The sequence below is a fragment of the Akebia trifoliata genome, chromosome 10 (genome assembly GCF_017979445.1).
Source record: "Akebia trifoliata isolate Shusen 1 chromosome 10, ASM1797944v1, whole genome shotgun sequence".
NCBI lineage: Eukaryota > Viridiplantae > Streptophyta > Magnoliopsida > Ranunculales > Lardizabalaceae > Akebia > Akebia trifoliata.
In genome coordinates, this window is record NC_141384.1 from 21,983,927 (window position 1) to 21,996,227 (window position 12,301).

The window sequence follows — 12,301 nt, forward strand, 5'->3', positions numbered from 1 at the left end:
TCATTGATGGAAGAAGGATTCAAGACCACAGCTTCTATCTTGTCTTCTTCCCAACCAAACAGTGTCCTGAAGGCCACGCGTTGGCCCATATTAAGCATTGGATCCTAGTCAAACCCCCGAATCTAACCACATAGCCTAAGTCCTTATCCATGATCATCAAAGTTTATACCATGAGAAACTATTGCTGGCACTGTGGGCGTACCAGACATCCCCCAAGAATTATATTGGCATTATGCCTTTCTTGCCGGTTTACAGACAAGAGGCTGTACTGCCTGTGGAGATAAAAATTGGGTTTACACGAATACCTCGGGATGCTGGATTCATAGAGGAAGAGCAAATGAGAGGGAGGAAAGTTGGAGAAAAGCAAATAAAAAACCAAGAGTCACGGTGTCACCCCCCACCCACTGCATGCGTAATCTACGATGCCACTGCAGAAAACAACAACTGCCACTATAGGTGATATGTGGGGATTAAAAATGATATTTTTTGTCGGAAATTCCATGGGACCCGTATGATCCCCGGATAGCGTAAAATTACTTTTTAATCAATTATTCTTATTTAATGATATTTTAGAAATAAGTTTTCCCTGTTATTCTTGTGGTGTACTATAATTATGACTGATAGGTTTTCATGCTTAAAACATGAACAATACTTTGGCGAAAGTCTAAATATATTTTATAAAATCTTATTATATTCTCTGTACTAATATAGTAGCAAGTCTAGCTTGATTGGATTGTGTGATATGGAATGTGAGTTCAAATAATTGATCTTTTGGAGGCTCAAGAGTGTTGAATGCATCACAAGCATCCATGAAGTCTTTGTCCAAATAGGGAATGTTGTGAGGGGAAGCCATGGCAGCAAAAGCTCAAGAAGTAGAAGGGAAAAAAAAGAGAAGATTGAAAGGAAAAGTGAAGCATTGAAAAGAACATCCCTTCCCCTTTTATAATGTCATAATAATTATGAAAAGGGGTCAAAGCATGCATGGTGAGCTCGAAGGCCACGCATTTATTTGGATTCTCTCATATTAAATCTCGTTTGTGCTCCGTCTGATGAAGACTGCGCACATGTCCTCATAAGTCTAAATTCTTTGGGGCCAACTCCTTAATTAACACCAATGGAGCCCCCATCCCCCGTCTTCAAACTCTTAGGGGGAAAATTCTTATTTGGCATGATGCCAATGAAGCCCTTTAGTTCTAATTAGTAGGGGCCAACTCTATAATTGTCTTGACTCTAATGGAGCCCCTAATTTGACCTCCTTTAAATGGCTTGGAGCTAGTAGAGTCCCAGTCCTAGTTTTGATGAATCAAGTTCCAGAGGGCTCCAAATGAACTACTCCAAGAGGTACCGTAACATCATCAAGGACCACCTTTAGAAACATGTAAGACATGCATGATGAAAGGGCTATGTTCTCCCATCATGCATGAGGCTAATGTTGATTGGAGTTTTTTATTACATATTTTGATAACTCTAGTTTGGACGTACGGACACCAACAAGGCTGCATACTGCTAGTCATCGTGACAGTAGTACTTTTAATGTCGATGTCATCGATATGAAATGCCATGTGCAACATTCCACACGCCGAGAAGTATATGGTGTAACCCACGCGTCATTGGTGCTTGAAATAAATTCATAGGCATGGAAAAGAGTGGAGGCATCTGAGGTTATCGTTTGGGGTTGTTAGGATTGGAGGATGACAGTACCCAAGATGTTGTTGTCACGGGGAAAATATCAGTCTCTTTGGCATCTTTCTTTAATCAATCCCTAGGGAAACCTGTTGTCACTGAGCAAGTGTGTCAGTCTTATTGACACCCATTTTAGTAAATCCTAAGGAAGGTTTATTATCTGAGGTTGAGCTGAGACTGACAGAGGCGTGGTCCGCCTTTGACAATTACCTTGCCCACCTAACACCGATACCTAGGCTGGCATCTGTTACCCAAAAGCAATCAAAGAGAGAGAAGAGAACCCTTTATTTGATGTAGAATAGTCCCATTGATAAAAGAAGGATTCGGGACCTCAATATATAGCTGAAACTTTGTCCAAAGGTTCTTTCGTCTTTCTTTACTCTAGCTACCATTCTCATCTCTTCTCCACCACTGCCACCTAATCTCACCTCTCCCCTTGTAACAAACCCACAATTTCGATTTTATTTCCTTCCCAACCAAATAGTGCCTTGGAGGCCGTGTGTTGGCCTTATTAAGCATTCACTACAGGAAATTACTTCTATAGCAACGACGGTCACATTTAAAACCTCGTTATATCCATCTGTAGCAACAGGAAAATGTGACCATCGATATATGGAAGTAAGGAAGAAGGCCTCTTCCTCTCACTCTCTCCCGGCCCTTACTCTTTGATCGTGGTTTCTTACTCTGTTAAATCATCTACTCTACTTTTTAAGCAAGTTTCGGAATCAAAACTTGGTCTCATGGTCGAACGAAGATAGAACAATCGAAAAGAGACCTTCGATTTCTCTAATTTTTTTATTATTGTAAATCGATCTCTCCCCTTCGATTTGTTTAAATCTTCAATTGGAAATCGATCTCTCGTCTTCTATTTCTCTTAATCTTCGATTGTAAATTGATCTCTCATCTCCGATTTCCCTAAATATTCGACTGTAAATCAATTTCTAACCATCGATTTCTCCAATTCTTCGATTTTAAAGCAACATCCCCATCCTCGATTATTCACCATAGTCGATTTCAAAGTTGTGCTTCTCCTATTCTCACAAAACCCTACTCGTCTCTCATATTAGATTTTAAAGCTGAGTTTTGATCTTTATTTCACCAGAAGAAGAAGAAAAGGGGCGGTAGAGGGATCTTATTCTGTTTGGTTGATTTCGAGAACGATTGAAGTCAAAGGGAAGATAATGATAGAAGATCTATAAAAGAATTTCTAATTTGTAAGTCCTTAAGAAGAAACATTAGTTTTCTTCAATCTCATTATGGTAAACCCTAGTTCTTTAGTTTTTTATTAATTCAAGTAATCTAATTTGTGATTTTTGTTTGATTTGAAACCCTAGAATCTGTAATTTTTTCCAATTCAAGCCGCTCATTTCTGTTTCTCAATTTATTTTTGGTGGATAATTAAGCTTGAGTCCTAGATATGTTATGGATTGGAGATTAGCTTACAATAGTAAATCACTGTAAATTTATAGTCAATTAAGATTCCATATAGCATATTTTACCCTAATCGAGCTCTAATGCTTCCATTAGGATTTAACCCTGAAAAAACCTTCCTCTATTGTTGATCTTTCCAGTGAAAGAAAAGAAAGAAACATATTTTTTTTTCCATTCTGAAGTCTAGTGAGTAAATCAAATTTAACATTTTTTTTCCTTCTGTTAAGTGATTATTCATTCTTAAAAACATATTAAGCAATGTCATTTCATGAGAAGAGATTTCAACTTTATGAGGTTTCGATTAACATTGCAGAAATCGACTGAATTTTTGAAAGTAAAATGGGATAAAAACTCATATATATATATATATGGGTCCCTATCCGTGGCCAACAGTTTGGCAAACATTTTGGCAAACACTTTTTCAAAACATGGGTTAGAGGTCTTGGAATGGGCTGATTTTTGGTGAGGATGATCTCTACGGTGAGGAGATCATCCTCACCAAAAATCAGCTCATTCCAAAACTTCTAGCCCCATTTTACAAGTTGAAAAATCGTGAACCGTCCATTTTTTGTAAACCATTTTTGATGAGGTTAGAAGTTTTGGAATGGGCTGATTTTTGGTGATGATGATCTCCTCACCATAGAGATCATCCTCACCAAAAATCAGCCCATTCCAAGACCTCTAACCCATGTTTTGAAAAATGTGTTTGCCAAAATGTTTGCCAAACTGTTGGCCATTGAACGCTACTCTATATATATATATATATATGTTTCAGCAAAAAAAAAACTCAATAGCACTGCTGAATCATGCTGAATTTTGTTGATTTATATTGGAATGTTTGTTTCTCACATCAAGTGATATATCTGCTTTGATTTTTCTGTTTTATTTGGATTTTCAAGCCATGACTAGAGGCAGCATGTTCGACCATAGAAATACTATCCGAACACTATTCATTCTGTTTTATGACTTGAATGAATTGTCAGGGCGTCCTTGGAATGATGAAAATGTTCTTAGCTTCATCATTTGTTCTTATATAAAGACCTTTTGTTGTTTAATATTCTTCATCATTGTTTATTTCTTCATTTACAGGTTGTTTCAGTAGTCTTCCAATCATGTAGGTTGTGCCATATTTTTGGGTGAAAAATACTTCCAATGTTGGCAATGTGTTATGCTTCTTCTTTGCAAGCCTTTAGGCATTAGAATCTTAAGAGATAGCTAAGGGTTCCCGCATTAGGCATGGCTAGTGCAGTTAAGGAAGCTGAGTTCAAAAATAGGATTCATTAGCCAACTGTAATTTAAGGACTCGGAGCATTAAGGGATAGTATTGACAGGGGTGGAGCCAATATTTTACTCACATGGGGGCAACTAAGAGTGAACAAAAAAATTGTTGGGGTAATAGTTACATATTTCTATATCTACCGTTGTTATCTGTTGCGATAGCTCATTATTGTGGGGTCAAGTGCCCCCATTGGCCCCACTGTAAATCTGCCCCTGGTATTGTGGTTTGGTCATTAAGAAAACAAAGTTAACATAGAATTTGTACATGACATAGAATATGTGTGTGTGTGTGTGTGTGCACGCGCGCGTGCTTGGATAGTTACATAGCATAGAATAATTACTAGGTACAGGATGACTACAAGCTTTTATAAATATGCTAACTGGAATAGTACATTTGTAGATGGTAATCTTGTGAAAATTTTTATCCCCTTAACCCCAAAGAGGATGCCCATGCCGTAGGCACGGATGAACTCCTAGTGGTCTTACAAGAGGAGATGGTTTACATCATTAGCGCTTATGCACCCCAAACAGGACTAGTTTAAAACATCTTTTATTTGATTATTCAAGAGAAAATTTTGTAATAATGTGAACTATAACTTTATGTTTTTGTTTAATACATGAAATTGTCCACTTTCTATTGCCTCAATGGCCTAATTCCTACTGATGATTTGACATACTTGGACATCACTGCAGGCAGGGAGTACGAGTGGCACAATCTTATTATTTGTGATCTTCCTTGTTAGCATGTCCTTGGGGACCATTCTAATGTGTTTTTTAAATAGAAGGGATGGTAAAGGAGAGGAGGGATCACCCAAACCTTCTGCCAGTTTCTATTCTTCTGCGGTATCGCTTTTGGAGTTGGCTATTTCTCTTTTGCTCGATAAACGAATGCTGTTAATAATCCCTCTTATTGCATATTCGGGCTTACAACAAGCATTTGTGAGGTAAATAGCCAATTTATGATTATTTTTCTTACACATCTCTTATTTTCTTTAGCAAATTATCTGCACTAAAATGTTTATTTTGCCATTCTTCATCAATAAAGTGAAATCAGACCTGCATTGTTTTATAACCTTTTGCACTCAAACAACGTTAAATTTGAATTTTCCATGGTGTACTATTTTCCTTAGAGTTGGCCGTGCAATCAAACACTCCTTTAAGAAAAGCAGGATTAAGTTAAAAATGCTGGACATGGATATGGCTCCCATTTGAAGTGTCCAGGTAATATCAACTTTAGAAGACATGGTCATGTTTTGAATTGTGTATCTTTTCCTATCTTAGCTTATCTACTACTTGAGCATTGGATTCTAATATCACTCTCTTAGTTGTATTTTCAATTAACTAATGATGTATGATGTGTACACTTTAGGCTGGCAAGCTGAAATTAGGAGATTTGAAAGGGGCATTGTTGGATGTGGACTTCGCTATGCGGGATGGAGAGGCTAATGTGAAAGTCATGTTCCGTCAAGGCCAGGTTGGTATCTTCCATTAATAGGAATTTTAATTACTGGGAGCCTAAGCTACTTTCAAATGCCAAGTTTATGGAGGCTTCATTATTTTATGTTTTTTCTGTTATGTAACTGTTTTGCATACACTCAAATTTAAAGATTCATCAACATAAAGCCTTATCCCAAGATTTGGGGTTGGCTGAATGAATTTATCTCTCCATCCAATTCCCTGCCCTAAGCCATGATTTATTGCTGAAAGCAAGTTCCTCTCCATTTTCATTATCTCAATCCATATTTGTTTGGGCTTTCCTTTCACTCTTGTATAATCTTCAATATAAAGATTTGTTTCTACTAATTTTCACTTGGCAATGGGTGCATGAGTTTGGAATTGCAGCTGCACACTCAATATTCAATCAAGTATTCTCGTTCATCAATGTTATTTTCAACTTTAAGCAGAATATCATGGTTGGGCATGACCTTTCCTTCCCATAAATGACTTGGTATTTTTCTCATGGACTATACTTACCTTCTATATTTTTGTGATCGTAGATTTAACCAATTGGTGCATGTTCAAGACATTTGCTTTCTATATTTTTTTTAATCCCTTCCTAATCTTAAAATTTCTACACTTTTTGTTTTACATTTCAGCTCATTGCAGGAACCGACAATGGTTCCTTGAAATTATATGATATTTTTAATCCCTTCATGTGGTGGTTTATCTTGTTTTACATATGGAGAAGTTTTTATCTCGTAGACAACATGTCTTCCCTCATCATAATGAAGATAGTTTGCTAGCTATTTTGAGTACTTTAGGTGATCCTTACATGGTCAGTTAAAATCTCAACAAAATTTACTTTCATTTTGGAACCCAGGATTTCCACATGAGTGTCCTAGCAATATATATGCGCCCCAGCTCAAAGTCTGAGCTCATCAAGGTATCTTTCTTACCTATTCTTTCTTCGCATTGTTGACCCTTTCGATTTTTCTGTGGGATGGCTAAGTTTTTCTATGCCCATTGGCAGATCAACTTAATGGCATCCATAGACTATGAAGAAGGGCATACTTATTTTCCACTCTCTCATCCTTCCTATGGTATGGGAGGTTGATGTATGCATCTTTGCATGTATAGAAACATACTATATGTATCAAAAGTATTAAAATAGAGGAGACCAGAACATCAGACTAGACATGGGGGCATTAGTCTATAAGTACATAATGTATTTGATTAGCGTCTAAGACTATGGTTTTGTTTATTATATTCCAAGCTTTTGATTTCATTTGTGATCAGTTGATATCCCATAATGAGTAACATTGGTGATTATAAATATTGGAATGTCTCTCATATTGGTGCTAGTGCTACTCTGTCAAGGCCAAGGGTTTCATAGAAAATGTATATATTTGGATTTGAGATTTGCTTCATTACAAATGGGATATATGTAATTTGAAACATGCTTCGTTTTCAGTGGATACTGTATGATCAGTAATAATCTATCTTCTGCTGCATATGATGATGATTCTTTTGTCTCTTGAGGTGTGAATTTATCTATTGATATGTTGACTGTTCCACCTAGTCTATGTATGGTCATCTTTGGGATTGTTCTGAGGTGTGAAGACAAGGGGCATTTGCACATTACCACCTTGGGTAGTATAAGCCTTCTTTTAGGGATTGCCTGTGTTGTTACTCAAGTGAAATCGTATTTTGTTTATGTTTTTATTCTTTTATTAGTGAAGTTATTCAATATACTCATCTGAAGTATAAAAAAAAAAAACTAATGGAAAATTGAGGCAAATAGTGGAGTTATGAAAAACACGATTAGTTATGAAAAGCAATTCTGACATCAGTATCTTCTTATTTATTTTAGCGATAGATTTTGAAGGCAGCGGAATGCATCAGTATCATTAACAACTATTGACATGTCTGGTTCTGCTGATACTTGCACGAGGTTTGTTCACTACTCTTTTGAGTAACTAATTTGCTCATGTCTTACATTTGAGTGTTATCTTAGATTACTTAATTTCCATGTGATTTTATCTCTGTATGTGATATAGCAACATTTTGCATAAAACAAACATGAGGTTCATCAATGCCTATGGCCTCTGATTCCCCTAACATTCCATCCATCCATGTGGCTGACCTACTCATCAATGTCTTGAATCTGAAGTGAACCCATTCGATGGGCAGGAATGTTATGTATGGGGAATGGATTTTTTCTTTCATTAGGGAGGGGTCCTCAGCTTGCTATCAATGTATGATATCCATTTGAATGTTGTGTTCATTTTTCGACTACGTATGTGGGACCACTTCCTTCTCGTGTAACCTAACTCAGGATCGTTCATCTGATGACAAGTGTACACTCAGATGAAGATCTGTATTCTTTTTTACCTTTAATGGTATTTTATTTTTTTTCATTTGTAAACCATCTTGCTCAGGACCAGGAAGTACCATAAGTATAAGTGTTTGATAATGCACCACAAATACACTATCATGAGGTGACAAGTTCAGGACCACCTCACCCACAAAAGACCCTATTGAAGAAAGCAGCATCATTGATACCTAACATCGATTAGCCATGTCCACGTGTCTGTCGTTAGTTTTTTGGCCTATTTGATAATCAAATTCTAATACTATATGTTTGATACAAACTACAAAGTACAAAGTAAATGCAAATGAAACTAGTTTTCAGAAATTAGAAAGTAGTTTCCTCTTACATTTTAATCTGAAGTGAACCCATTCGAGGGGCAGGAAGTAAAACCGTAAGTTCTTTATGAGTTTTTTTTTTTATTATTATAACTATATTTGAATGTTAGTTTGCTTCTTTGGAATACCAGTTTTTGCCATTTTGCAGATACAAAAATGATCCAAAGATCTTGGCCATGACCAATCTGATAGCCATGCGAACGGAATGAGATATTGGAGTTTGAGAAAATCCTTAAGGTTTGATTCTTGTCCAATCCCTGATGCTATTGCTCTTTCTGTTATTTTGAAGTTTATCCTGAATTTTTTTTTGATATTTCATTTAATTACTTGGTGCACACTATAGAGCCATTCAATTACTTGATTTACTTGTTATTCTTTGCTTATTTCATTGATCTACTTCCTGATCAAATTTGATATCCTTATCTGATTCTCCTTCTTGCATTAAACTTTTTGATTGAGTATTTCCATCAATGTTTATATAAGTAGGGAAAGTCAATGGTGTCGTATCCATGTTATGGTAGTTGGAGTGGATATGGAAGCTGAGGAGCCAATCTTCGATGAGGTTGTAGGTAAGGCGTGGATGCATTTAGGGAATGTTGATGCTTTGATTCATTGCTACAACTATGAAGGTAACATCGTGAACGATTTGTTTACATTATTTTTTAAATCATAAAACGGATTTCCATCATCATTTGAGGTTACATTATTGTAAAAAAATGATGTAAGTTCCATTCAATTGTTTCTGATGATAATAAGTAGTTGTTTAATAATTCTCTCTTTTTAGATTTCTGTTTGAATTCCCGATTATATGACGTTAGATGGTTCAGAAAATAATTAGATTTATAAAAGTTGAAGATGAGGGGCATTTGGATATTTTCATGTTGTTAGTTTGGGTCTAGGTCATCTATTTCAAAATATAGGGGTATCTCCAATATTCAGCAACATGTGACGGAGGCAAGTGTAAAATTAAATTTTCTTTTTTTATCAAAAGTTCTTATAGCTACCCGTGACCGTAGCTAAGGCCTGTATTTTTTTTAATAAAAATACCCTATAACGACGGCCAATAGCGGCTGTCACTATAAGTCCCACATATAACGACGTTTTCTGAATAGTTGTCCGTTGGTAATACATAAAGCGTCGGAGGTTTTCACAACGACCATGGTGGTTGTCATTATATGTTTTTGCAACAGAGTTTTCCCTTATAGCGACGGTCGGCGACCGTCGCTATATCCTTATTTTGCTGTAGTTAAACCCTAGAATCTAGCCACATAACCTAAGTCCACCCCAGAATCTAACCACGTAACTAAGTCCTTATATGCAGGTAGTTTTTAGTTGAATACTATCTAACACTATGCAAGAAATTTAAATTAGGAGCTTGAAGAGGTCCATGAAAGATTAGAAGGCAACCAATATATTCACCTAGTAAACCAAAATAGTCGGATGCAACAACAATGGCAACATCAACCATAACACTTAACACAACCTTAATTGCAAACTTCTCTGTTATAACACTAATATGATGGTTCTTCTCCCACTTCCCCATAGTCCATTCTCAGAAGAAAAAAGGTTAATTTGTTGATTTACATAAACATATAAATGATAAAATCATTCACAAACAAGTAACAATGATACCATACCAGAAAGCAAGGGCAATAACGGAAGTGAGAAAACATCTCTTCTCAGTACTCATCTTTTATCATTCGTTCATAAGCAAGTAACATTGACACCATACCAAAAAGCAAGGGAAACAATGCAAATGAGAAAACATCCCCTCTTAGTACTCATTTCCCTTGTTACCATCTTCATCGTAATCCTTCTCACTAGCTTCAGAAAACTCCCTTCACAGACATAACAGTGCACAAAGGCATGCTTGGCATACATGAGGTCAAACTTATGGTGGGTCTTATTAGGGATATCTACAAGAGGTTTGAAGTCACATAAACAATATCAAGTGTTCATGAGGTACTAAAAGAATGCTTCAAGTCACATACTCCTTCCATAATCAAAAGTTCATTTGTCTATCTTAAGATCAAAGTACAAATCTCAATCATCAATTAATTATAACAACGTAAACATAAGTTTTACAACGATCAAAATTAGGTGTTTTTAGTCATTATGCTAAAAATACGTAAGCCTAGATAAACGAAAAGTATGTAGTTGAGTTTGGGTTTTCAAATATATCCCCTATATAGGTCTAACTTTTGCTTATAATTAAATTATAAAATCGGTTGCTTAGTCAACCAATGTTTGTACATGTTGTGGAATTGGAAAACAATATGTAAGGTACATACTTATTCCTTATTCTCATTTAGAGTTTGAACTTCCATGTTGAAGTAATAAAGACTTCCAACATGAGTTATTTTGTTAATGCTCAAAAGTTCTTTTTATTCTTTAGCAAGTCTTCTTTTAAAATTCCTTTGATTAATGTGTGGTCAGAATCCAATGAATATTGCCGATGGACTCTGCCTCAGAGGTTCGAAGTCAATCCTATCACCTCCCTCCTTATGCCGACGTGGTACCTACTAAAAACTCTTTGACGTTCAAATTAAAGAAGTAGAGGAATAATCTAATAAATTGGTTAGACCTCCAATCTGCTCAAAAAGATCATTTCCTATGTGCTAATTGTGTTATTTATGAATCCTTCCTGCGAATCAGGATTTTTCCTTCTCATGGGAGATGATCCCAGGGAATCCCTTGATTCCTTGGATCCAAAATGGAATGGGGATCTTTTGGATTGGATATTTTATATTGGAGAAATCTTTGGGCTTGACGTGCGCCTATCAGGATTACGAGTATTCTTTGACCAGGTCTGCCCTACTTAACAGATCAGGTCTTATTAAGTGTTGTGTTGCCCTTCTAGCAAGACTAGGTGCTCTTTACTTTGACCTGTCTTACTACTGGGTAGTGCCCATATGCTTATATGCGCTTGGTACCACTCAACCGGCCTAAACACATGTACAATCTAGATAATTGATCTGTTATTTTCCTCTACAATTACCCCCTCTTGAGGAGACGGGAAGTCTTGCTGTCTTCTCAAGGCACGTAACATCTTCCTCATTGGGTGCCTTGATTCTTTATAATTACTTCTACTCTTAATGAATCAAAGTATTCAATGCAATGTCGTTTTAAATCATTTTTGATGGCTAAGAAAAATCGTTTTTCATCTGTGTTTATCCACGTGCCCCACTATCATCAGCACTACCCCCTAAACTACGATGTTTAGATTGAATTAGGATATCCTCCCAGGCGTGTGTACTCCTTTATGTTCTCTTATAAATAAAAAAGTTAGTGCTCATTTTCCCTCTTACTGTGTTATTGCTCTCTATGATCTCATCTCTCTACATTTTATAAAAAACTCTTTCTCTTATTCTTTTTGCTTTGTCGCCTTTTTAACTTCTATCAGACCAAGGTAATCTTCTTCTTTTTCCTTCTTTTTTCTACAAACTTGATTTATCAATGACTGCTAACATGTCCCAACTTTGGAGGGGACTTTATATCCTTGCCTTTATGTCTATTCGGGTTTGCAAAGACCCCAAGAACCTTGGTGAATGCTGTCAGGGCTAGATTATGGCCAATGCCAGCCAAATTAAGGCTGGCCTTAATTTCCCTCTCTTCCTTTCTCAGGGAGGTGTTGAATAAGATAAACCAGGCCTTATGCCAAATTTTTACAACTTCTAACATTTGGTAGATATAGTAGAGAAGATGGGCACAACCCCTAATGACTTCCTCTCCAACTATAATATGAAAGTTATCTCCCAGCGCC

The 12,301-nt window shown here is 36.4% G+C and overlaps 1 long non-coding RNA gene across 7 annotated transcripts; it reads left to right on the forward strand.

Annotated features, from left to right (window-relative positions):
- Positions 1–1,673: 1,673 nt before the first annotated feature.
- Positions 1,674–9,552, forward strand: LOC147393273 (uncharacterized). Of its 7 annotated transcripts, none has more exons than XR_015182442.1 (8): positions 1,674–2,897; positions 5,086–5,336; positions 5,523–5,613; positions 5,762–5,866; positions 6,713–6,775; positions 7,703–7,783; positions 8,687–8,775; positions 9,025–9,552. It is a non-coding gene; the product is annotated as an uncharacterized LOC147393273 (long non-coding RNA). The 7 variants fall into 7 exon arrangements; XR_015182444.1 differs by having other exon boundaries at positions 9,060–9,552; XR_015182446.1 differs by having other exon boundaries at positions 9,108–9,552.
- Positions 9,553–12,301: the final 2,749 nt, after the last annotated feature.